The sequence below is a fragment of the Tamandua tetradactyla genome, chromosome 5 (assembly GCF_023851605.1).
Source record: "Tamandua tetradactyla isolate mTamTet1 chromosome 5, mTamTet1.pri, whole genome shotgun sequence".
In the NCBI taxonomy this organism is placed as follows: Eukaryota; Metazoa; Chordata; class Mammalia; order Pilosa; family Myrmecophagidae; genus Tamandua; species Tamandua tetradactyla.
The window spans coordinates 3,740,947-3,767,538 of record NC_135331.1 but is presented as its reverse complement, the minus strand read 5'-3'; the positions used below and the strand labels follow the sequence as shown (position 1 = coordinate 3,767,538).

At 41.0% G+C, this 26,592-nt stretch overlaps 1 protein-coding gene and 1 non-coding gene across 2 annotated transcripts in view; both read right to left on the bottom strand.

The window, feature by feature from the left end:
* TMEM132D (transmembrane protein 132D) overlaps positions 1-26,592 on the bottom strand; it is a 722,321-nt gene that overhangs the window by 169,555 nt on the left and 526,174 nt on the right. The window lies entirely within an intron of this gene.
* LOC143685263 (U6 spliceosomal RNA) lies at positions 4,043-4,149 on the bottom strand. Its single transcript, XR_013176512.1, has one exon. It is a non-coding gene; the product is annotated as a U6 spliceosomal RNA (small nuclear RNA).

Below are 26,592 nucleotides of genomic sequence, written 5' to 3'. Positions count from 1 at the left end.
TTAGACTAATTCATTGGAATCATGATTAATTATTAAGTTCCTAATTTGAAATTCTACACATTTTAAGAAGGTGGTCCCATGAGGTTCCTCACAAATTGGCTATTTATTACTGAGATACGATGTGGTCATTAAAAGCATTTGTTTCTGACTTCTGATGCAGGAAGCGTTAACGCTTTTACTTTGCCAGTTACGGTTATGTCCAGAGCAGACCTAATGCAGGCACAGCTCCGACGTAGCACAGCGCAGGGGACACACGCGCCTCGATGTAACACCACCTTGTGGGGTACAGACAGTGCCCTCTAACGAGCCCGGCTGCCCCTAAACCCGGGGGCTGAGGATGGCATTAGGAGGCTTTGGGGCCTGAGGGTTGAAAACTAGGAGAGTCTTTGTTTTCCCTGGGAACATCCTTTCTCCCCAAAGTGCTGGCTCTTCAAACAGGAAAAGGACAGTGTTTTCTCCAAGCGAGACCAAACTGGCAGCAGATTCTCTGGTCTGGAGTTTCTCAGAAGACGGACTGGGGGGCGGGGGTGTTTAGACAGTGCAAGGATACTGTTTAAGAATAGCCTTGAGTAGCAGAGCACCCTTTATTCTCTGGCAAGGGTGCTGGTGAGCTTACAGGGATGGGTCAGTCCGGTGCAAGGGAGCCTGCACTCCTGCCAGCACTTGTAAACTCTTTTGTTTCCCTGACATATTTTTTCCCTGACAAGAAGATGCACTAGAACTGTTTGTTTCATAATATTTTTTTCAGTAACTTTCTATTTATTGCAAGTGATAACAGTAATAAAAGTGATACAAACTATCTTTAAAATGCAGGTATGAAATTAAAAGTGGCGTCTACCTGAGGAAGAGCTTAAGGCCTGTAGCAGGGGTAGTATGCAGAAACGGAAGTGGAAACAGCAAAAATCACGAAGGCTAGGGTTGAATGACTGAACTTGGACAGTGCTGCCACGATTTAAGCAATAATAGGTTTATTTACCACCTAGGATTTCTGCGCCACTTGCCAGCTTTCATGAGAAGCCCAAAACACCAGCCCTGGGCCCAGAAAACCTAAAATCCCCCAGGAGTTAAGACACACTAAATAAACCACTCAAGGTGGATATGAAGCAGCTCACGACACCAGAGGTCAGAGGGAAGGGAGAATAAAGAGTTAGGGTCACCTCTGTGCCTGGTCCCTGCTCTCTTGCATCCCATGTAGCAGGTCCCTGCTAGTCACTAAAACTTAAGAGCAAGGGCTGTCTCTCTCAGCCAAAACGGCACGCAAACTCACCACCCTCCCACTGTCTACGTGCAACATGACTCCCAGGGGTGTGGACCTTCCTGGCAACGTGGGACAGAAATCCTAGAATGAGCTGAGACTCAGCATCAAGGGATTGAGAAAACCTTCTCGACCAAAAGGGGGAAGAGAGAAATGAGACAAAATAAAGTGTCAATGGCTGAGAGATTCCAAACAGAGTCCAGAGGTTATCCTGGAGGTTATTCTTACGCATTAAGTAGATATCACCTTGTTAGTTAAAGTGTAATGGAGAGGCTGGAGGGAACTGCCTGAAAATGCAGAGCTGTGTTCCAGTAGCCACGTTTCTTGATGATGATTGTATAATGATATAGTTTTCACAATGTGACTGTGTGATTGTGAAAACCTCGTCTCTGATGCTTCTTTTATCTACGGTACAGACAGATGAGTAAAACATAGGGATTAAAAATAAATAAATAATGAGGGGGAAAAAAAAAGAGCAAGGGCTGTTGCCAACCCAGAAGAAAAACCGTCAAGCAGGGTGTGAGCAGGTCTCAGAGAGGAGAGGGAATTGGTTGGGTTTGTTAGGGATCTTGAAGTTCTAGAGACTTCAAGAATTACCCTGCCAAACGAGCCAAGTTGGCTGCAAGGGTGAGTTTGAAAGCAAGCAGTGTTTGGGAGGTAGGAATTTAGTCTACCCAGCCGAACTCCTAGACTCGACTTAAGAGGAGTTCCATGGCTTCTACCCATCTCCACTTTCTGTCCAGGTGGATGCCAGGGCTTTCCGTCGAGGCAGAAGCAGACCTTCCAATATTAGGGCATCCGAGTGAGAGTCTTCTTCCAGCCAATTCTACTTCCATCTGCCTAACCCCTAAGAGAATTTTTCAAGGATCTGTCCACTCAGGGAAATAATACCTATACAACTCATTGCCCATTCTTCCATATGAAATTTCTCTGTGTTGCTACCCAAAGATAAAAATCTTTTTTACCCAGGGCACTATTTCACTGAATCGCAGCTTTAATGGGGGACTCAGTTATCGGTATCTCTGAAAATTCTTCCGTCAATCTGTGGAAAGTGGGTTTTTTTAGATACCTTTCAAAGACACTTATGATAAATCCATGAAAAGACAGCTACTTACAGGCCAGGGATTTATGGAAGTTGCCAGTTTTATTTGTGTTCATTCTTTTGTCAATAGCATTAAGATTGGCTGTTTGTGTGGAATTATCCACTGACCTAAATCCTAGCCAGCTATCAAAATCTGCTTCTCAGATAAAAGCCATGCTGGAGTCTGATACATTTATCAGTGCCAGGCACACAGCCATTCCACAGAGGAGGATGTTTATGTCTTCTTTCAGCACCAGACAAAGGAGGGAGGGGTGTACGAATGAATTACAACCCACTTACACCCATAGTTTTCAACGATTACTAAGTGCTTAGTGCTTAGAAAGTACAGTCACAGCCACAGAATCCCTGCCTCCTGGTTTCCTGCGAACTTTGCCTGCAATTTGTTTACCTAATGCACAGCCCGGAGAATTACTGACGAGGCCAAAATGATTTATTGTTCTTATATTATGCAAAATGCTCTGGGTAGATCATGCCTCATTATGCAAAATCAAACGCATCGCTTATATACACTTCAGTGAGTCTCTAATTCAGCCACGTGCCCTCGGAGCTCGGCTGCAGCGCTGGCCAGTGCCATTCCACCCGAGACCTCCAAGCAAGGAATTAACTCGAGTTAAAGTCTTGTGGGAGGAAATGGGAAGTTGGCTCCAAAGTCAGCAAGAGTGGACGGGCATGGAGGTGGCTTAATTCAAAGGGGGAGCTCCTGCGTCTTAGAACACGGGCAGAAGAGGGAAAGGTGGGGTGTGCAGCACAAAATCCTGGAACAAGCCTGGGGTTCTCCCTCTACTGTTCTTTTTCTGGCTAGAAGGACGTGGTCTTATGTGCCCATGAGCCTCTTTAAAAGGAAAGATTTATTCTCTCCAACCACCAGATCCAAACCCCGAAGACATCTGTGTCAAACTAGCATCTCATCATTCTTTTGAAATATTTAAAAAGGAGTTCTATTTGATCAGAAATCTATTCATATTGCCACAAGAGATTTCCAAATTGAATTTGTCAAAAAAGAAAAGGATATAGTTGTAACTCTTACGAATTTTTGAATGCTTGTAAGAATGGGTAAATTTTTTCTGCATCATCTACTCATCAGTGCTGACAATGAAAAATTTGAAAAAAAAATCACTTCAAAGGATTGGAGCTGGGCATTTCAAGAATAAAACCAGATATTTAGAAGTTATGCTCAGGCATGCAAGTTTTTCGTTAAAATTTTAAAAAGATCTTACTTGGAAGTTATGTACATATTCAGGATCTAATGTTTTTCTTAATGTTGGGTTTAGTTTTTCTTATTATATAATCATGCAATATCTTCAATACATAACTTTTTCCTGAGGTTCCCCACAGATGCCCTGGAAGCCACTTCCAATTAGCCTAGTGCCACTCGGGCTTTTTAATGTGGTACAGGTCGGGGAGTTCTGAACCAGGGGTGACTCTGTTGGGCTAAGAATCCCCCTCTCCCCAATCTTACGTAAGAGGAACTCGTCCAGGCCCCACCTGAGCATCAGTTTTGGGGTGTCCCTCTTTCTTTTACGATAAGAGAATCAAACCAGGGTGAGAGATCAGGGGTCTCAGTAACAGGCTGGCAGGGTCTGGGGGCAGCAGAAAGGGTCAGGGCCCAGGAAGGGGGTTTCTGAAGGGACCTGGTCTCCTGGTCTTAGGCTAGCTCGGATCAGGTCTTCTTTTCTTCTTTTTTAAAAAATATGGAACGCTTCACAAATTTGCGTATCATCCTTGCACAGGGGCCATGCTAATCTTCTCTGTATCGTTCTAATTTTAGTATATGTGCCATTGAAGCAAGCACAAATGAATGTATGTTTTTTGGGGGGGGTGGTTGTGCATGGTCCGGGAATCGAACCCGGGTCTCCGGCATGGAAGGCGGGAATTCTAACCACTGAACTACCCGTGCAGCCTGGGATCAGGTCTTAACCTCTCCACTTTAAGCACCCCCAAGCTCCCAAGTCCAGTACACATGTAAAAGCAGTTTGATTCAGTTCCTTAGCCCTCTCTGAAGTCAATATGGTAGCAAACTCGGCCTCAGCAATACACTATGGACTCAGTTGTGGGAAGGGAGATTCACTCCCTGGCTTGTGAATACTTCCAAAGCCAGCAGAGGAAAACATATGCCACCCCAGCCACGTCTCCTAGATCATGCTGCTATGTTCTGGGCCAGAAGGTCAATGGAAAATTTGGAGAGGGACTTCTCCAATGAAGGGAAGGGGGCAATAATGATTTCACCCCAGACCAAGGACTCCATCTTTATCCCCATCTCACATCTGCATTTCAGCCTGCTTGGATTCCCAAGGAGAGGACGAAACTCTTGACTTCCTAAGAGTCAAGGGGCAATCAACTGCATTTGGATTCCCCTTCGGGAAACATGAGACGACGCTGTTCAAATGAGGCACCTCTAAGTGCCAAGGACTTCTGCAGAATTGGCTCTTGGAGAAAGAAAGAGGATTTTACTTCAGGTAGGATCATGTTTTCCTTTAAAGAAATCTACTAGTTGGTCCATGTTAGGCAAGGACTGAATTGTCTAGAGGTAAAAGAAATGCAGAACAATTAGCAGAGATAAGTGACATGGCAACAAAACCAGTTTCATTTTGGACAACATTTACTTGGCCATCACGTCTGTCGTTTAGCTTGGCGGGCACACATGGGGATTCCCACAGGGTCCAACAATGAGGAGGCAGGGTTGGTCCAGAGGCCAAGGAGAACGCGTGCCATGTCAGAACAGGGAAGTTTCCCTCAGCTGCACCTGGCAGCTGCCAAGTAGGAGACAAGCCCTATGTGGTAGCATCCAGTTTTACAAGAGAATGCAGAAAGTCAATATTTTATATAAAAGTCCTAATGCTAAAGTTAGCAACAAGATTTTTAATACAAATTTATTTTAAATCCTATGTAGCCCAAAGGCAACATATTTGGCTCAGGTGACACCAGTGTGCAGTTTTTTATTTAAAGGGAGAAGTTAATAGCTTCTAAATAGTGTTTAAGAAAGACACTTAGGAAATAGGATTTTCTCTCGCAGGAAAATGGCCAGTATCTAAAACTCAGTGGAGCAAGAGCACATTAAATAACAAACCTTGGCAAAATAACAGATGTTATGGTAAGATTCTTTTCCTACTTCCTGTGCTTCCTAAAGAAAAATTTTATGAATGAGAGAATTTTTTACTTACCTCTGAGGGATTCTGTTCTGGTTTGCTAGCTGCTGGAATGCAATATACCAGAAATGGAATGGATTTATAAACAGGAATTTAATAAGTTGTTAGTTTACAGTTCCAAGGCCGAGAAAATGTTCCAATTAAAACAAGTCTATAGAAATGTCCAATCTAAGGCATCCAAGGAAAGATACCTTGGTTCAAGAAGGCCAATGAAGTTACTCTCTCAAGTAAGGAGGCACATGGCAAACATGGTCAGGATTTCTCTCTCATCTGGAAAAGCACGTGGCAAACACAGCGCCATCTGCTAGCTTTCTCTCCTGGCTTCTTGTTTCACAAAGCTCCCTGGGAGATGTTTTCCTTCTTCATCTCCAAAGGTTACTGGCTGGCAGACTCTCTGATTCTCATGGCTATGTTGTTCTGCTCTCTCAGAATCTCTTGCTTTCTTCAAAATGTTTCCTCTTTTACAGGGTTCTGGTAACTAATTGTTCTAGTTTGCTAGCTGCTGGAATGCAATATACCAGAAACAGAATGGCTTTTAAAAAGGGGAATTTAATAAGTTGCTAGTTTACAGTTCTAAGGCTGAGAAAATGTCCCAATTAAAGCAAGTCTATAGAAATGTCCAATCAAAGGCAGCCAGGGAAAGATACCTTGGTTCAAGAAGGCCGCTGAAGTTCAGGGTTTCTCTCTCAAGTGGAAGGACACATGGCGAACACAGTCAGGCTTTCTCTCTCAGTTGGAAGGACACATGGCGAACATAGCATTATCTGCTGGCTTTCTCTCCTGGCTTCTGGTTTCATGAAGCTCCCCAGGAGGTGTTTTCCTTCTTCATTTCCAAAGGTTGCTGTCGCGTGGGCTCTCTGTTTCGTGGTGCTGCAGCATTCTCTGCTCTCTCTGAATCTCTCATTCTCCAAAATGTTTCCTCTTTTATTGGACTCCAGAAACTTATCAAGACCCACCCAAATGGGTGGAGACATGTCGTCACCTAATCCATCTGAACAACCACTCTTGATTAAATCACACCTCCAGGGAGATGATATGATTACAGTTTCAAACATACAGTCCTGACTAGGGATTAGAGGAAACGGCTGCCTTTACAAAATGGGATTAGGATTAAAACATGGCTTCTCTAGGGTACATACATCCTTTCAAACTGGCACAGACTTGAAACTGAGGGTTCTAGCAATCTGTGAATCTGCATTGTTAATGCTGCACTTGGAATAGAGGTAGCAAACTGCACTTCACACTGTTAAAATGAGGGGTCTGAGAAGTCCCTAATGGTGAAGTTCTTTAATATCTGATGTCTTTAACTTGATGATTTTTTAAATAGCAAAAACCCAAAACCTAGAAAATCTTTGACTGGAGAGATTAAACAATGGCTTAGAGTGGATCCCTTAAGGGCATATACTCATTGGAAATTCTGCCAGCCCTGAATAAGGGGCTTTTAGTCTCATGAATGAAAACAGGGAAATTGTGAAAAGAAAAATGTGCCCACCCTTCTCCCTTCCTTGCCGCATGACTTAGAAAATCGATTTCCGTAGAAGTATCATGTGATGAGCACATTTTTTTTTTTGCACAGCTGCGTGCAATTCACGTCCAAATGACATGACTTCATAAAGGACAGAGTCAGATAATTCCATTGTATCTGAAGTTAAGTGCGCTAATGTAGCCTGAATTAATTCTCTTGGTGTTAAAGTGCAAACTGGGCTAATAAAAGTGACACATTGACTTTTCCAGAGAATGATGTTCTGCTTATGAGGAATGGCAGCGCAAATAGAAATTAGCCTCTAGACAATGTTAATTACACTTTTTCCATTAGGAGGAGGGTAATCGAACGGCTCATTTTCACAGCAAAGAAAACCCTGCTGGCTTTATAAAGGGAAACTATGGTATTTAATGTTCTAATTAAGACCTAACAACGTGGCTGTATATAGACGAAAGAAAGTGAGACAGAGTATATTAGCGATACACACTCAGGGCACAGTCTTTGGGTTCTCTGCGCCCACTCACCGCCCCTCTCACTTGTAAGGAGACATTTCCCAGACGGCACCGGGCACAGGTGGGCAGCGCCCCTGTGAAAGGCTCGGACGCGTGCCGCACTCAGCACGCAGTTCACGCACACTTGCTCCGCGAGCACATGAAGCTGCTTATTATTGTGCACGCAGTTTAAACGAACGTAATTACTAATCACATTTGCACTGGAGTTATAATACCGGATGTATTTTTTTCCAAAACAAAAAATGTAAATCAAGCGACTAGTTTTTTATACCACAAATGAATTTTCCCTTAGATCTCCCACGAAGCCAAACATGCCCCCCCACGCTCTGCACACGCACCCCCTTTTTCGTATGTGCCCCCCTCATGCTCTGCCTCCCCCACCCCACCCCGCTCCGCTACAGGAGGGACTGACAGGCAGGCTAAGCTGGACTCACCCCAAGGTGATCGGTGGGTGAAAGGTCCCTACCCAACGGCTTGGGCCAGGCCTCTGGGAATGGAGGGGATCTGTTTTTCACTCCTGGGGAGAATGTGGCTAATGTAGATGGTAACCACTGAGAACAGACAGAATCTTCCAGATGCCTCAGGGGTAGGTGCCTGTTGTATCCAGTTAGTCTCCACTTCTGGACAACCTCCCCCACCGGCTCCCCAGGGGTTTCGAGGTTGGCTGCTCAACACTCACCCATCCCGCATGGCCAGCCCTGGCGGGGGGAGCAGCTTCCAGGAGAGCATGTGGCCCCTCAGCCCAGCCAGACTCCCACCAGGGCCTGATGGGAGAGCAAATGGCCAGCTTCCATGCCAAAAGGGGTTCACCCAGCTCTGAGGTGCCATCCACCCTGCAGAGTCCCAGAGGGACACCGAGGCTAGACTTGCGGGGTGCATCTCCCCTTCCAGCTTCTTGTTCTGCTTGACCGCTTCTCTCTCTCCTCACAGGCTTCTCCTGAGAACCGCCCCCAACAAAACACATGCACACAAAACCTCATCCTAGGCTCTACTTCTAGAGGAACCAACTTAAGGCAGAGTCAGAAACAGACAGTGATTACAGAGGACTGAGCAAAAAAGAAAAACAAGGGTTTCTGAGCGCCAGTAGCAACTGCTTCAACTTGAGTCCACCCTGGGCTGAATTTCACTGCGGATGATAGCACTCGAGGCAGGACTGAGGACACTGAGGCAGGACTGAGGACATGGGGGCAGAAGGGGCATGGCCCTTCCCCCAGTCCCTCTTCACAGCAAAGCATGGGGATCTGACAAGGGTCTGCAGCCAGCGGCTGAAGCCCTAAACAGTAGGGCTGTAGACACATGAGCAGGATCGTGGACACAGGAGAGCAGGGCCGTGGACACATGAGAGCAGAACTGTAGATAAAGCCAGGCTTCCTGCAGATTGAAGGTCACGGGCAGTGGAAAGGGCAGAGGCTTGGCTCAGCCAGCATAGCCTCAGATGCTGCAGCCATAGAAGCAGAGGTGTTCAGGTCTGATGGACAACAAAAGTCCAGGTGGAAAGAAGGATGCCCTTGGAGGTTGGTCAACCCTCCCCTGAACTGAGCACAAAGAAAGCACCATGGAATTTAGATTCGATCCTGGGGAAGGTGAGTACACAGACGATGGATGGTCTGAAATATAGGTAGAATCCAGGAGAAAATGAAAATTAAGTTGAGAACTAGAAATTTACATTTTCTTACATAACTGGGTTACTGGGATGATGTTTTTGTCTATTACACCTCAGCATGTCCTGAAAGAGTGCTTTTCAAGTATGATCGCCCACTGGATGACAAGGCCTGGAAAAAGAAAGGATCTGAGCTCTGAATTGCTTGTCTGGAGATGCCTTTTTCACCTGCAGGGCTGGAAGCAGACATCCTGCTCAGTAAAGTGCTATGAGGCATGGTGTTTACATTTCTGGGCAACTGTGCCAGAATGTGTGAGTTTCCTGTGCACAAGAATCCCTGATTCTCAAGTGTTCTCTGAGGCTCTATTTATACTGAGCACCAGGGGGAATTGCCAGGTGGGAGCTCATAGCTATAAACCATTCATTCATTCATCCATGAATCACACAGCTATCTACTGAGCGTCTACCACAAACCAGGTCTGGGCATTCAGCAGTGACCAAAAGAGAGGAGGAGCCACTCTCGTAGATGTTACATTCTCCACTCTCATAGACATTACTAGTGGAGAAGGACAAAGAAATAAATAATGAAGATTATCGTCAACAGTGAAAAATGCTCTAAAAACGATAAACAGCATTTCCTGAGTGTTACGTGTCAGACCCTCTTACGTGCTTTACATGGGCTCAATCATCATAAGAGAATCATGAGTAGGTGAATTTGTTGTTGCTATAATTGGACAGAACTGGGAAAGTGAGGGACAGCTAGGGAGCGACAGGCCCCAGGTCTCGGCAGGCAGGTGGGGGACTTGGCTTGAGTGTCCCTGTGACTATTATACTGTCTCTAGATTGCCACGATGCAGGTGCCATGGGACTCCTGCCCCATTGCCCACAGTGCTGCCACAGACAAATAAAAGTGGCCAGTGTCACAGAGGGGAGAAGAGGCAGGAGCCAGAGGGGAGGCCCCATTAAACAGAATTGCCAGGCACAGGCTTTCCAAGGAGGGGAGCTTCGTCTGTGACCTTGAAGAGGAGGAAGCACTGCCCAGGGAGAGCTAGGGGAGGTTATTCCCAGCAGAAGACATCAAGTACAAAGGCCCTGTCATGGTCAGGTTTATGTGTCAACTCGGCCAGGTGGTGGTACCTGTTTGTCTGGTTGGGCAAGTGCTGGCCTGTCTGTTGCGATGAAGACATTTCACAGAATTAAATCATGATCATGTCAGCTGTATCCACAGCTGATTCCATTTGCAGTCAGCCAAGAGGAGTGTCTTCTGCAATGAGTGATGCTCACTCTAATCACTGGAAGCCTTTTAAGGAGGATTCAGAAGAGACAGTTTCTCTTCCTGCTTCGGCCAGTGAGCCTCTCCTGTGGAGTTCGCCCAGACCCTCCAGCAGAATTGCTGGCTTCACAGCCTGCCCTGCGGATTTGGACACTGCGTTCCCGCATTCATGTGAGACACTTTTATAAATTTTATATTTGCGAGTGTTCCCTGTTGATTCTGTTTCTCTAGAGAACCCTAACTAATACAGGCCCTAAGATGGAAATGAGCTTGGCATCTTAGAGGAACAGAAAAAGAAAGCTCCAGACAAACAGTTCCTTATAAGTACTGACATTTACAACTTCCTTTATGGGAATTCTTAGCAACGAGCCCATCCTCCTGCAAACTGTGGGGCCCCTTCACCTTCATAGGGAAGCTGGGGTCACATGGCCACACTTCTGACTTGGAGAAGCACCATCTTCAGGCACCTTAACATTTTCTTGATATGAGGTAAAAATCTTCCCAAAAGATATTATCCAACTTTTAAGCTCTTGTTTCCTAATTTTGTTTATGTCTGCTGTGGTGGTTGGAAGCTGTATGTACCCTGGAAAAGCATCTTCAATCCAATCCATTCCTGGGGGCATGAAGCCAAGTTAAGCAGGATTCTTTGATGAAGGTATTTCAGGTAGGGTGGGCCCACCTCATCCAGGATGACCCTTTGTCCTATTACTGAACTCCTTAAAAGGGAAATGAAATGTAGGCAGAGAAAGAGAAAGCCACAGGAGGCAGAAATCTGAAGAGGAACCCAGAAAAGACGGGAGAGACGGGGACACCGCCATGTGCTTGGCCAGGTGACAGACGCCCAGGATGGCTGGCAGGTAGCCCCAGAACACCTCAGCCTTCTGGGAGAGAGTGTGAGACCACGCATGTGCACGGGACCCCAATCACGTCATTTAGCACTGGGAACCGCACTTTACAGCAGTCCTAGAACCATGCATGCACACAGCCCTCAGCCATACTTCCCAGCTCTGAGAAAGGGCCGACCTGCACAGCTGGGTCACATCTGGCCCCAATCCACGAAGGTGTAACTTCAACCTGCTGCCACAGCTCTACACATGTGCACAAAGGACCCCTGCCTTAGACTAGTGCATACCAGGGTTATGCCCCCAGACCAGTGCACCACACAGCTACATCGTTCCTGGCTGCTGGGCGCCCATGTTCACCAGCATCAGTGTAACATCTGCAACTTGTGCCCATACCTGACCTGAAACAAATCACCGCACTGAGTACTCCACCCTGTGCCCTGCTCCCTGCTGTACAACCATCCTGCAAACACAAGGCCTTAGACTACTGAAAGAAATCAACTCCCAAAGTAAATCAATCAAGATATTTACATGCAATGAAGACAGCAGCAGATCACTAAGCATATCACAATGCAGACAGATATAGCCCTGCCTAATGGCCAAATTAAAACACCAGAGGAGACACAGACACTGGAACAGCTAATCAAAGATATTCATACAATTCTACTTAATAAAATAAGTGGGATAGCAAATGACATAAAGGAGATCAAGACTACAGTAGAAGAGTACAAAGAGGGATGTGAAAGAATAAATAGAAAAATAGCAGAAATCACTGAGATTAAAGATTCTGTTAACCAAATAAAAAACACTAGAGGCACACAACACCAGATTCGAAGAGACAGAAGAAAGAATAAGTGATAGAGAAGACAGGAAAACTGACTTCGAAGACTCAAAACAGCAAATGGCAAAAAAGATGGAAAAAACTGACGGAAACTCAGGGAAATGATAGAGAAAACAGAGCACAAATATCAGAATCATTGCTGTCCCAGAAGGAGAAGAGAGGAGTAAAGGGCTAGGAAGAATAGTTGAGGATATAATGGGGGAAAACTTCCCAATCCTCTTAGAGGCCATAAATATATAAGTCAAAGAAGCCCAAAGAACTCCAAACAGAATAAATCCAAATAGGCCTTCCTCAAGGCACATACTAATCAGTCTGTCAAACATTAAAGAGCAGCAGAAAATCCTTAAAGTGGCAAGAGAAAAACAATTAACTACACACAAGGGAAATCAAATAAGACTGACTTCAGATTACTCAGTTGGCACCACAGAAGCAAGAAGGCAGTGATATGCTATATTAAAGATCCTGAAAGAGAAAGACTTCCAGGCAAGAATTCTGTACCCAGACAAACTGTCATTCAAAACTGAGGGAGAGATTAAAGTTTTCACAGACAAACAAGTCCTGAAAGAATCTGTCAACAAGAGACCAACCCTACAAGAAATACTAAAAGGAGTTCTGCTGGCTGAAAAAAAAAGACAGGAGAGGAAGTTCTGGAGGAGAGCACAGAATTAAACAGTAATTTAAAGGGTAATTTAAAGAATACAAAGAGGAAGAAGGAAAAGGATATATAGATCTTTTTATGAAATAAAAAAGATAAGATGGTGGATTCAAGAAACACCTTTTCAGTAATAACTTCGAATGTTAATGGACTAAATTTACCAATTAAAATATACAGATTGGCAGAATGGATAAAGAAACATAATCCAGCTATATGCTGCTTACAAGAGACTCATCTTAGACACAAAGATGCAAATGGATTGAAAGTGAAAGGATTGAAAAAGATTTTCCATGCAAGTTGTAACCAAAAGAAAGCAGAAGTGGCTACACTAATATTGGACAAAATAGACTTTAAATGTAAAGACATCATAAGAGACAAAGAAGGACACTATATATATTAAGTAAAGGGACAATTCACCAAGAAGATATAATAATCATAAATGTTTACACTCCCAGTCAAGGAGCTCCAAAGTACAAGTCACAGACAGTGGCAAAACTGAAGGGAGCAATAGATGTTTCAACAAAAATAGTAGGAGATTTCAATACACCACTCTCCTCTATAGATAGAACAACCAGACAGAAGATCAACAAGGAAACAGAAAAGTTACATAACCTGATAAATGAATTAGACCTAACAGACATATAAGTGATGCACCCCAAAGCACAAGGATATACATTCTTGTCTAGTGCTCATGGAACATTCTCCAGAACAGATCATATGCTGGTGCACAAAACATGTCTTTATAAATTTAAAAACACTGAAATTATTCAAAGCACTTTCTCTGATTACAATGGGATGAAGCTGGATCTCAATAACCACCAAAGAATGAGAACATTCACAAATATATGGTGATTAAATAACAACCAAAGAAGAAACTGCTAGAGAAATCAGTAGCTATCTGGAGATGAATGAAAATGAGAATACAACTTATCAGAACTTATGGGATGTGGCAAAGGTTGTGCTGAGAGGGAAATTTATCGCTCTAAATGTCTATATTAAAAAATAAAAAGAGCAAAAATTGAGGACTAATAGCACACCCGGAGGAACTTGAGAAAGAATAGCAAACTAACCCCAAAGCAAACAGAAGATGAAAAATAACAAAATTAAAACAGAGATAAATGAATGGGAGAACAAGAAAACAGTAGGAAGAATCAATGAAACCAAAAGTTGATTCTTTGGGAAAATCAATAAAATTGATGAGCCACTAGCATGACTGTCAAAGAAAAAAAAGAGAGAGGATGTAAATAAACAACATCAGAAATGAGAAGGGGTTCATTACCACAGACACTGAAGAAGTAAAAGAAATCATAAGAGGATACTATGAACAACTATATGCCAACAAACTAGACAACTTAGATGAAATGGGCAAATTCCTAGAAACACACAAACAAGCTACACTGACTCAGGAAGAAACAGAAGATCACAATAAACCAATCACAAGTAAAGAGATTCGATCAGTCATCAAAAATCTTCCTACAAAGAAAAGCCCAGGACCAGATGGCTTCACAGGCGAATTTTATCAAACATTGCAAAAATAACTAACATCAATCCTGCTCAAACTTCCAAAAAACTGAGGAAAAAGGAACTCTTTCCTAATTCAGTTTATGAGGCTAATATCATTTTAATACCAAAGCAGGTAAAGATGCTATAAGAAAGGAAAACTACAGGCCAATCTCCCTAATGAATATAGATGCAAAAATTCTCCATAAAATATTAGCAAATTGAATCCAACAACACCTTAAAAGAATTATACACCATGACCAAGTGGGGTTTATACCAAGAATGCAAGGATGGTTCAACAGAAGAAAATCAATTAATGTAATACAGCACATTAACAAATATAAAGTGAAAAATCACATGATCATCTTGATGCTGAAAAAGCATTTGACAAAATTCAGCATCCTTTTCTGATAAAACACTCCAAAAGATAAGAATCAAAGGTAACTACCTCAATAGGATAAAGGGAATATATGAAAAACAATAGCCAGCACTGTACTCAATGGAGAAAGACTAAAAGCTTCACCCCTAAGATCAGGAACAAGACAAGGATGCCCACTGTCAGCACTGTTATTCCACATTGCACTAGAAGTTCTAAATAGAGCAATCAGGCAGGACAAAGGAATGAAAGGAACCCAAATTGGAAAGGAAGAAGTAAAACTCTCACAGTTTGCAGATGACATGATACTATATGTCAAAAGCCCTGAAAAATCCACAGCAAAACTTTTAGAGCTAATAAATGAGAACAGCAAAGTGGCAAATTACAAGATCAACACTCAAAAATCTGTAGTGTTTCTATACATTAGTAATGAACAATATGAGGGAGAAATCAAGAAAAAATACATTTACAATCGCAAACAAAAGAATAAAATATTTAGGAATAAATTTAACTAAAGATACAAAAGACCTACACAAAGAAAACTACAAGAAATCACTAAAAGGAATCATAGAAGACCTAAATAAATGGAAGGGAGTATGGTGTTCATGGATTGGAAGATTAAACATAGTTAAGATGCCAATTCTACCTAAACTGATTTACAGATTCAATGCAATACCAATTAAAATCCCAAACACTTGCTTTTCAGAAATAGAAAAACCAATAACCAAATTCATCTGGAAGGGCAGGGTGCCCCGAAGAGCTAAAAATATCCTGAGAAAGAAAAATGAAGTCGGAGGTCTCACGCTACCTGACTTTAAGGCATATTACAAAGCTTCAGTGGTCAAAACAGCATGGTACTGACATAAAGATAGATGCACTGACCAATGGAATTGAACAGAGTGTTCAGATATAGACCTTTTTTTGTCTATGGACAACTGATTTTTTTTTTTTTATTAATTAAAAAAAGAATTAACAAAACAATTAGAAATCATTTCAATCTACATGTACAATCAGTAATTCTTAATAACATCACATAGTTGCATATTCATCATTTCTTAGTACATTTGCATCGATTTAGAAAAAGAAATAAAAAGACAACAGAATAAGAATTAAAACAATAATAGAAAGAAAAAAAAAACAAAAAAAACAAAAACAAAAAACCTATACCTCACATGCAGCTTCATTCAGTGTTTTAACATAATTGTATTACAATTGGGTAGTATTGTGCTGTCCATTTCTGAGTTTTTATATCCAGTCCCGTTGTACAGTCTGTATCCCTTCATCTCCAATTATCCCTTCTCTTTTTTTTTTTTTTTTTTTAATTAACGGAAAAAAAGAAATTAACCCAACATTTAGAGATCATACCATTCTACACATGCAATCATTAATTCTTAACATCATCACATAGCTGCATGATCATCATTTCTTAGTACATTTGCATTGGTTTAGAAGAACTAGCAACACAACCGAAAAAGATATAGAATGTTAATATAGAGAAAAAAATAAAAGTAATAATGGTAAAATCAAAACAAAACAACACAACACAAAAAACAAAAACCTATAGCTCAGATGCAGTTTCATTCAGTGTTTTAACATGATTACTTTACAATTAGGTATTATTGTGCTGTCCATTTTTGAGATTTTGTATCTAGTCCTGTTGCACAGTCTGTATCCCTTCAGCTCCAATTACCCATTATCTTACCCTGTTTCTAACTCCTGCTGAACTCTGTTACCAATGACATATTTCAAGTTTATTCTCGAATGTCCGTTCACATCAGTGGGACCATACAGTATTTGTCCTTTAGTTTTTGGCTGGATTCACTCAGCATAATATTCTCTAGGTCCATCCATGTTATTACATGGTTCATAAGTTTATCTTGTCTTAAAGCTGCATAATATTCCATCGTATGTATATACCACAGTTTGTTTAGCCACTCTTCTGTTGATGGAGATTTTGGCTGTTTCCATCTCTTTGCAATTGTAAATAATGCTGCTATAAACATTGGTGTGCAAATGTCCGTTTGTGTCTTTGCCCTTAAGTCCTTTGAGTAGATACCTAGCAATGGTATTGCTGGGTCGTATGGCAATTCTATATTCAGCTTTTTGAGGAACCGCCAAACTGCCTTCCACAGTGGTTGCACCCTTTGACATTCCCACCAACAGTGGATAAGTGTGCCTCTTTCTCCGCATCCTCTCCAGCACTTGTCATTTTCTGTTTTGTTGATAATGGCCATTCTGGTGGGTGTGAGATGATATCTCATTGTGGTTTTGATTTGCATTTCTCTAATGGCCAGGGACATTGAGCATCTCTTCATGTGCCTCTTGGCCATCCGTATTTCCTCTTCTGAGAGGTGTCTGTTCAAGTCTTTTTCCCATTTTGTAATTGGGTTGGCTGTCTTTTTGTTGTTGAGATGAACAATCTCTTTATAAATTCTGGATACTAGACCTTTATCTGATATATCATTTCCAAATATTGTCTCCCATTGTGAAGGCTGTCTTTCTACTTTCTTGATGAAGTTCTTTGATGCACAAAAGTGTTTAATTTTGAGGAGTTCCCATTTATTTATTTCCTTCTTCAGTGCTCTTGCTTTAGGTTTAAGGTCCATAAAACCGCCTCCAGTTGTAAGATCCATAAGATATCTCCCTACATTTTCCTCTAACTGTTTTATGGTCTTAGACCTAATGTTTAGATCTTTGATCCATTTTGAGTTAACTTTTGTATAGGGTGTGAGAGATGGGTCTTCTTTCATTCTTTTGCATATGGATATCCAGTTCTCTAGGCACCATTTATTGAAGAGACTGCTCTGTCCCAGGTGAGTTGGCTTGACTGCCTTATCAAAGATCAAATGTCCATAGATGAGAGGGTCTATATCTGAGCACTCTATTCGATTCCATTGGTCGATATATCTATCTTTATGCCAATACCATGCTGTTTTGACCACTGTGGCTTCATAATATGCCTTAAAGTCAGGCAGCGCGAGACCTCCAGCTTCGTTTTTTTTCCTCAAGATGTTTTTAGCAATTCGGGGCACCCTGCCCTTCCAGATAAATTTGCTTATTGGTTTTTCTATTTCTGAAAAATAAGTTGTTGGGATTTTGATTGGTATTGCATTGAATCTGTAAATCAATTTAGGTAGGATTGACATCTTAACTATATTTAGTCTTCCAATCCATGAACACGGTATGCCCTTCCATCTATTTAGGTCTTCTGTGATTTCTTTTAGCAGTTTTTTGTAGTTTTCTTTATATAGGTTTTTTGTCTCTTTAGTTAAATTTATTCCTAGGTATTTTATTCTTTTAGTTGCAATTGTGAATGGGATTCGTTTCTTGATTTCCCCCTCAGCTTGTTCCTTACTAGTGTATAGAAATGCTACAGATTTTTGAATGTTGATCTTGTAACCTGCTACTTTGCTGTACTCATTTATTAGCTCTAGTAGTTTTGTTGTGGATTTTTCCGGGTTTTCGACGTATAGTATCATATCGTCTGCAAACAGTGATAGTTTTACTTCTTCCTTTCCAATTTTGATGCCTTGTATTTCTTTTTCTTGTCTAATTGCTCTGGCTAGAACCTCCAACACAATGTTGAATAATAGTGGTGATAGTGGACATCCTTGTCTTGTTCCTGATCTTAGGGGGAAAGTTTTCAATTTTTCCCCATTGAGGATGATATTAGCTGTGGGTTTTTCATATATTCCCTCTATCATTTTAAGGAAGTTCCCTTGTATTCCTATCTTTTGAAGTGTTTTCAACAGGAAAGGATGTTGAATCTTGTCGAATGCCTTCTCTGCATCAATTGAGATGATCACGTGATTTTTCTGCTTTGATTTGTTGATATGGTGTATTACATTAATTGATTTTCTTATGTTGAACCATCCTTGCATACCTGGGATGAATCCTACTTGGTCATGATGTATAATTCTTTTAATGTGTTGTTGGATACGATTTGCTAGAATTTTATTGAGGATTTTTGCATCTGTATTCATTAGAGAGATTGGTCTGTAGTTTTCTTTTTTTGTAATATCTTTGCCTGGTTTTGGTATGAGGGTGATGTTGGCTTCATAGAATGAATTAGGTAGTTTTCCCTCCACTTCGATTTTTTTGAAGAGTTTGAAGAGAATTGGTACTAATTCTTTCTGGAACGTTTGGTAGAATTCACATGTGAAGCCATCTGGTCCTGGACTTTTCTTTTTAGGAAGCTTTTGAATGACTAATTCAATTTCTTTACTTGTGATTGGTTTGTTGAGGTCATCTATGTCTTCTTGAGTCAAAGTTGGTTGTTCATGTCTTTCCAGGAACCCATCCATTTCATCTAAATTGTTGTATTTATTAGCATAAAGTTGTTCATAGTATCCTGTTATTACCTCCTTTATTTCTGTGAGGTCAGTAGTTATGTCTCCTCTTCCATTTCTGATCTTATTTATTTGCATCCTCTCTCTTCTTCTTTTTGTCAATCTTGCTAAGGGCCCATCAATCTTATTGATTTTCTCATAGAACCAACTTCTGGCCTTATTGATTTTCTCTATTGTTTTCATGTTTTCAATTTCATTTATTTGTGCTCTAATCTTTGTTATTTCTTTCCTTTTGCTTGCTTTGGGGTTAGCTTGCTGTTCTTTCTCCAGTTCTTCCAAATGGATAGTTAATTCCTGAATTTTTGCCTTTTCTTCTTTTCTGATATAGGCATTTAGAGCAATAAATTTCCCTCTTAACACAGCCTTTGCTGCGTCCCATAAGTTTTGATATGTTGTGTTTTCATTTTCATTCGCCTCGAGGTATTTGCTAATTTCTCTTGCAATTTCTTCTTTGACCCAGTCGTTGTTTAGGAGTGTGTTGTTGAGCCTCCACGTATTTGTGAATTTTCTGGCACTCTGCCTATTATTGATTTCTAACATCATTCCTTTATGGTCCGAGAAAGTGTTGTGTAAGATTTCAATCTTTTTAAATTTGTTAAGACTTGCTTTGTGACCCAGCATATGGTCTATCTTTGAGAATGATCCATGAGCACTTGAGAAAAAGGTGTATCCTGCTGTTGTGGGATGTAATGTCCTATAAATGTCTATTAAGTCTAGTTCATTTATAGTAATATTCAGATTCTCTATTTCTTTGTTGATCCTCTGTCTAGATGTTCTGTCCCTTGATGAGAGTGGTGAGTTGAAGTCTCCAACTATTATGGTATATGAGTCTATTTCCCTTTTCAGTGTTTGCAGTATATTCCTCACGTATTTTGGGGCATTCTGATTCGGTGCGTAAATATTTATGATTGTTATGTCTTCTTGTTTAATTGTTCCTTTTATTAGTATATAGTGTCCTTCTTTGTCTCTTTTAACTGTTTTACATTTGAAGTCTAATTTGTTGGATATTAGTATAGCCACTCCTGCTCTTTTCTGGTTGTTATTTGCATGAAATATCTTTTCCCAACCTTTCACTTTCAACCTATGTTTATCTTTGGGTCTAAGATGTGTTTCCTGTAGACAGCATATAGAAGGATCCTGTTTTTTAATCCATTCTGCCAATCTATGTCTTTTGATTGGGGAATTCAGTCCATTGACATTTAGTGTTATTACTGTTTGGATAATATTTTCCTCTAACATTTTGCCTTTTGTATTATATATATCATATCTGATTTTCCTTCTTTCTACACTCTTTTCCATATCTCTCTCTTCTGTCTTTTTGTATCTGACTCTAGTGCTCCCTTTAGTATTTCTTGCAGAGCTGGTCTCTTGGTCACAAATTCTTTCAGTGACTTTTTGTCTGAGAATGTTTTAATTTCTCCCTCATTTTTGAAGGATAATTTTGCTGGATATAGGAGTCTTGGTTGGCAGTTTTTCTCTTTTAGTATTTTAAATATATCATCCCACTGTCTTCTAGCTTCCATGGTTTCTGCTGAGAAATCTACACAAAGTCTTATTGGGTTTCCCTTGTATGTAATGGATTGTTTTTCTCTTGCTGCTTTCAAGATCTTCTCTTTCTCTTTGACCTCTGACATTCTAACTAGTAAGTGTCTTGGAGAACGCCTATTTGGGTCTAATCTCTTTGGGGTGCGCTGCACTTCTTGGATCTGTAATTTTAGGTCTTTCATAAGAGTTGGGAAATTTTCAGTGAAAATTTCTTCCATTAGTTTTTCTCCTCCTTTTCCCTTCTCTTCTCCTTCTGGGACACCCACAACACGTATATTTGTGCGGTTCATATTGTCCTTGAGTTCCCTGATACCCTGTTCAAATTTTTCCATTCTTTTCCCGATAGTTTCTGTTTCTTTTTGGAATTCAGATGTTCCATCCTCCAAATCACTAATTCTATCTTCTGTCTCTTTAAATCTATCATTGTAGCTATCCATTATTTTTTCTATGTTTGCTACTTTATCCTTCACTTCCATAAGTTCTGCGATTTGTTTTTTCAGTTTTTCTATTTCTTCTTTATGTTCAGCCCATGTCCTCTTCATGTCCTCCCTCAATTTATCGATTTCATTTTTGAAGAGGTTTTCCATTTCTGTTCGTATATTCAGGATTAGTTGTCTCAGCTCTTGTGTCTCATTTGAGCTATTGGTTTGTTCCTTTGACTGGGCCATATTCTCAATCTTTTGAGCGTGGACAGTTATCTTCTGCTGCTGGCGTCTGGGCATTTATTCAGATTTCTCTTGGTGTTGGACCCAGCAAGGTTGTAATATTTTTCTGTGAAATCTCTGGGTTCTGTTTTTCTTATCCTGCCCAGTAGGTGGTGCTCGTGGCACACGTTTGTCTGCGGGTCCCACCAGTAAAAGGTGCTGTGGGACCTTAAACTTTGGAAAACTCTCGCCGTCCTGGGGGTTCGCTAGCCGAAGCGGCTTGAGCCGGCCCTCGGTCTGAACGCAGGGAGGGTTGCTGGTCGCCGCAGCCAGGGAAAGAGCCCGTCCGAATTTCCTAGTCGGCCCTGGGCAACAAGCGTGGCGGGAGGGCGCCAGCGGCAGCGGCCCGCCCGAGAGATTGCACGTTCCCCGGGAGTCACGGGTTTGGAAGGGGCCTCCCCCACCTGTCACCGTTCTCCGCGGGCTGGGGATTTCCGATCCAATTCTCTCAGTTGGTCCGGGGGCTGCGCGTGGTGTGGGCGCCAGTCGCCTTGGTTTCAGGGGACCGCCTCTCCGATTCTCCCAGCCGGCCCGGGAAGGGGGAAGGGAGTAACTCCGGCCGCTTGCCACCCCGCCCGGTAAGGCCCGCGCGCCTCTGCGATCTCACCCGAGCTGCTTCTCTCAGCCAGCCAGCCGTTCCAGGATGGGGTACGCTGTCTTTTTTATCTCTGTTGTGGCTTTGGGCGCTTTCTGTATCGTTTCTACTCCCCTAGTAGGTGTCCTGGAGAAGAAACTAAGATCCGCGCGTCTTACTAAGCCGCCATCTTCCAGGAAGTCGACAACTGATTTTTGATAAGGCAGTCAAGCCAACTCACCTGGGACAGAACAGTCTCTTCAACAAATAGTGCCTAGAGAACTGGATATCCACATGAAGAGAATGAAAGAGGATCCATATCTCACACCCTATACAAAAATTAACTCAAAATGTATCAAAGACCTAAACATTAGATCTAAGACCATAAAACTTTCAGAAGAAAATGTAGGGAAATAGCGTATAAATCTTATAATAGGAGGCAGTTTTCCTAGGCCTTAAACCCAAAGCACGAGCACTGAAGAAAGAAAGAAAGAAATGGAAACTCCTCAAAATTAAACACTTCTGTGCATCAAAGAACTTCATCAAGAAAGTAAAAAGACAGGCTTCACAATGGGAGACAATATTTGGAAACGAACTATCAGATAAAGGTCTAGTATGAAGAATATATAAAGAGACTGTTCAACTCAACAACAAAAAGACAACCCAATGACTAAATGGGCAAAAGACATGAACAGACATTTCTCAGAAGAGGAAATATGAATGGCCAACAGGCACATGAAAAGATGTTCAACTTCCCTGGCTATTAGGGAAATGCAAATCAAAACCACAATGAGATATTATCTCACACCCACTAGAACAGCCATTATCAATGAAACAGAAAACTACAAGTGCTAGAGTGGATGTGGAGAAAGAGGCACACTTACCCACTGTTGCTGGGAATGTCAAATATTATAACTGCTGTAGAACGCAGTTTGGTGGTTCCTCAGGAAGCTAAGTATAGAATTGCCATATGACCCAGCAATATCATTGATAGGTATCTACTCAGAGGTTATGAGGGCAAGGACACAAATGGATATTTGCACACCAATGTTTATAGCAGCATTATTTACAATTGCCAAGAGATGGAAAGAGTCAAAATGTCCATCAACAGACGAGTAGCTAAACAAGCTGTGGTTATACATAACATGGAATATTATGCAGCTTTAAGACAGAATAAAGTTATGAAATGTGTAACAACATGGAAGGACTTAAGGACATTATGCTGAGTGAGATTAGCCAGAAACAAAAGGACAAAGAGTGTATGGTCTCACTGATATGAACTGACATTACTGAATGAACTTGGAATATTTTGTTTGATAACAGAGACCATCAGGAGATAGAAATAGGGTAGATATTGGGTCATTGGAGGTGAAAGGATACATAGTGTGCAACAGGACTGATTGTAAAAATTCAGACATGGATAGTACAATACCAACTAACTGTAACACAATAATGTTAGAACACTGAATGAAGCTGAATGTGAGAATGATAGAGGGAGGAGAGCTGGGAGCACAAATGAAATCATAAGGAAAGACAGACAATAAAGACTGAGATGGTATAATTTAGGAATGCCTAGAGTGTATAATGACAGTGACTAAATGTACAAATTAAAAAATGTTTTTGCATGAGGAAGAACAAAGGAATGTCAATATTGCAGGGTGTTAAAAGTAGATGGTAATTCATATTTTAAAACTTTAACTTATGTGTGAGATTAAAGCAAAAAATGTTTATTTGGTACAAAATTTATATTTTGACTAGTACATTTTCTAATATAACTTATGTGATCAGCTTAACTGAACACCATAATTATATGGAACCTTGAGTAGGGCATGAGATTTTGTAGGTTGGTCCAGAGTGATGCCCTGATAAATCCCAGAGTGATTTGAACAGTGAATAAAAAAGTATTTGCAAAGTCCCCTTGGGAGAATGATGAGAAAGGGAGAAAATTCAACTTCCCCAAGTGGAGAATTCCTGATAATCTCACGAGCATTGGCGACAACCAAAGCAATAGGCTGAGCCCTCAATCTTGGGATCTGCTCATATAAAAATTAACCCCGCAAAGGATAGGCTAAGCCTACTTAAAATTAGGCCTAAGAGTCACTCCCAGAGAACCTTTTTTATTGCTCGAATGTGGCTTCTCTCTCTCAGCCAACATGACAAGCACACTCACTGCCCTCTACATGGAACATAACTCCTAGGGGTGTGGACCTTCCTGGCACTTGGGAGAGAAACCCTAGAATGAGCTGGGTCTCAGCATCAAGGGACTGAGAAAACCTTCTCGACCAAAAGGGGGAAGAGTGAAATGAGACAAAATAAAGTGTCAATGGCTGAGAGATTCCAAACAGAGTCAAGAGGTTATCCTAGAGGTTATTCTTACATATTATATACATATACCTTTATAGTTTAGATATAATGGAGAGGCTGGAGGGAACTGCCTGGAAATGTAGAGCTGTGTTCCAGTAACCATATTTCTTGAAGATGACTGCATAATGATACAGCTTTTGCAACGTAACTGTGTGATTGCGGAAAAGAAAAAAGTAAAGAAAAAGAAAAAGAACTAGAACTGGTTAAAGACAAATTTGAATATAATACCCAAATTTGTATTATGTGTATAACTTGGAGGAAGGGGACAATTTTCTGGGAAAAAAAAATTTTTAAAGTGACTCAAGAAAAAAATAGAAAACCTGAATAAACCAGTACGTATCCATGTGAATGGGATTTTTTTTGGTTGTTACATCCTTAAGAGTAGCTTTAGTGCACAGAAAAGATTATTCAAGTGCTACTGTGGCTTGTAAATTTGGCCTTTATCAAAGTTATAAATTCAAAAACTTAGTTCTTCCCTGTCCTATTTGAAGATCTTTTCAAATCCTTTCTACCTAGATTTAAATTAGGCTTAACTACAGTGTGCAAATCTCTCATTTCTCTTCTGTTTTCAGCCATAGTGTTAGGATCTTTTTTAAAACACTAAAACAAATCCAGTAAGTAATCAAAGTTTCCTTCTTCAAAAGAGTTTAACCAAAGTTTTACTGAAAATATTCCTTATACAAACCACGTCAGAAGACAGGGAAAGGGAAAGGGATTAAACTCTCTAATTCATTTTCTGGGTCTGGTATAGCCTTAAAACCAAACCCAGGCAATGACAGCACAAGAAAAGAGAATTATAAATCAATCTTTCTCAGGAATTTAGATTTAAAAGTTCTAATTGATATATTACCAAATCAAAGCCAAAATGTGTTATAAAATATGTCATAATCAAGTAGAGTTTATCCCATGAATGAAAAATAACATTAGAAAATCTAGCATTAAAATTAACCACTTCCAAAAAAAAAAAATCAAGGGAGATCTAAATAGGAGGAAAGACATTCCCTGCTTCTGGTTAGGAAGGCTAAATATAGTTAAATTGTCAATTCCTCCCAAATTGAACTACAGATTCAACACAGCACCAATCAAAATTCCAGCAACCTACTTTGAAAATTTGGAAAAGCTGACTACCAAATTCATCTGCAAGGGAAAGAGACCCCAGTTAGCTAAAAGCATCCTAAAAAAGAAGAACGAAGTGGGAGGATTAACATTCCCTGACTTTAAAATCTATTATGCAGCCACAGCAGTCAAAACAGCATGGTACTGGCACAAAGACAGAAGCATTGACGAATGCAACTGAATTGAGAATGCAGAAATAGACCACCAAATCTATGATCAACTTATTTTTTTACAAGGCCCCCAAATCCTCTGAACTCGGACAAAATAGTCTTTTCAATAATTGGGGCATGGAAGAACTGGATATCAATAGCCAAGAGAATGAAAGAGGACCCCTATCTTAACACCCTACAAGAAAATTAACTCAATGTGGATCAAACACCTATATATAAGAACTAGCACCATAAAGCTTCTAGAAGAAAATGCAGGGAAACATCTTCAAGACCTAGTAATAGGAGGTAGCTTCCTAAACTTTACATCCAAAGCACAAGCAACAAAAGAAAAAATAGATAAATGGGAACTCCTCTGTTCTGGTTTGCTAGCTGCTGGAATGCGACACACCAGAGACGAATTGGCTTTTAATAAAAGGGGATTTATTTGTTGGTTCTTCAGAGGAAAGGCAGCTAACTTTCCACTGAGGTTCTTTCTTACGTGGAAGGCACAAGATGGTCTCTGCTGGTCTTCTCTCCAGGCCCCTGGGTTCCAACAACTTTCCCCGGGGTGACTTCTTTCTGCATCTCCAAAGGCCTGGGCTGAGCTGCTAGTGCTGAGATGAGGAATGCCGAGCTGCTTGGCTGTGCAACATTGTGCTCTCTCATTTAAGCACCAGCCAATTAAGTCAAACGTCATTCATTGCAGCAGACACGCCTCCTAGCTGACTGCAGATGTAATTAGCAACAGATGAGGTTCACGTACCATTGGCTTATGTCCACAGTAACAAGACTAGGTATGCTCACCTGGCCAAGTTGACAACTGAATCTAACTAACACATCCTCAAAATCAAATGCTTCTGCACCTCAGAAGACCTTGTCAAAAAGGTGAAGAGGCAGCGAACTCAATGGGAGGAAATATTTTGAAATCACATATCAGACAAAGGTTTGATTTCCTGTATATACAAAGAAATCACACAACTCAACAACAAAAGAACAAACAACTTCAATTATAAAATGGGCTAAAGATATGAATAGGCATTTTTCTGAAGAGCAAATACAGATGGCTCAATAGCACATGAAGGGATGCTCATTTTCACTGGCTATAAGGGAAATGCAGATCAAGACTACAATAAGATACCACCTCACACCTATAAGAATGACTGCTATTAAACAAACAGGAAACTATAAATGTTGGAGAGGATGTGG